Source organism: Anguilla rostrata, chromosome 1 (assembly GCF_018555375.3).
Source record: "Anguilla rostrata isolate EN2019 chromosome 1, ASM1855537v3, whole genome shotgun sequence".
Lineage (NCBI taxonomy): Eukaryota > Metazoa > Chordata > Actinopteri > Anguilliformes > Anguillidae > Anguilla > Anguilla rostrata.
Window position 1 is genome coordinate 83,196,402 of NC_057933.1, and position 1,168 is coordinate 83,197,569.

Below are 1,168 nucleotides of genomic sequence, written 5' to 3' on the forward strand. Positions count from 1 at the left end.
CAGATGCGAACCATGCACCATAAATTAGTCCATAGTCTTCCTGGTCTTTTTGTGGAATTGAAGAATGGCAGAGTAAAATTACGGCAGTCTGAAAAAGCTAAAGGTACGATTACTAGAATTAACCTGTTATTTTACCATGACAAAAAGTGCGGAAGGTGATTTCCAGTTTGCTTTTACTGTATCACCAATGTGAATTACGCAGAACTACCGCATACCTCACATAACTGTATCAAACGTTTTGATTCAATTACAACGGGCTAACAAAGAAAATCCGCAAGAAAATATTCAGCAACCGAATTAATCCGTTTGAATGTTTTAGTACGTAATATGCTGTCCCAGCACGAATGCTTAGCATTTTATAAAACGAATACTAAAGCAAGAAAAGAACAGAAGAGCACACGTTATAATTCCAAGACGTTGGCAGGCTATAACCAAAAGTAGGCGACGGCGCCGCATAACATACAAGTTTGATTTGAAGTTATTATGAAAATAAATTGGGTTGCGCCTGCATATTTTTAAACATGGCGCCTGAAAATAGACACAAAAAAGTGCTGCGAGTACTCGACCAATCAGAAATGTTCAGCGCTGCAAGCTCCACCCAAAAGGTTCCTGTATTTTTGGAAAGTACTACCCCCCGAGCAGGAACCTTTTGGGGGGTAAAACAAAGCCCCCGGAACTAAATTTAGACCCTAGTTCCTGCGGTGGAAATGCGGCTTTTGTTTTGTATTCAAATACTTTTCTGTGCTCCATTGATCTTTCCTGGTGTAGTTGAGCCTGCCAATATGACCAGAAGGCGAGGTTTGCAATTTTTGAGAGTATTTCATTGGTTCCAATACACCAGACAAGATCAGTAAAGAGTAGAAAATTTGAATCCAAAACAAATACTTATTTGACCCAGGTCTGCATACAGCCAATGAGAAATTCAGATACATGTGAGAATTGGCCAATTATATTTAGCAAATAAATGTATACAAACTAGCAGGTAATCCGCATATGAGATTATTTCTTTTTTGTTATATGCTACTATACCTCCAAAACCACAAATAATCCCATTTTCAAAACAGAAAGCAAGTACTTGGTATGTACTGCTGTGGTAAAATGTTTTTAGAAGTACACTGCAGTGAGCATCTGTTATATGGTTTTATTATACAAAAGAATTTTGTGTTTC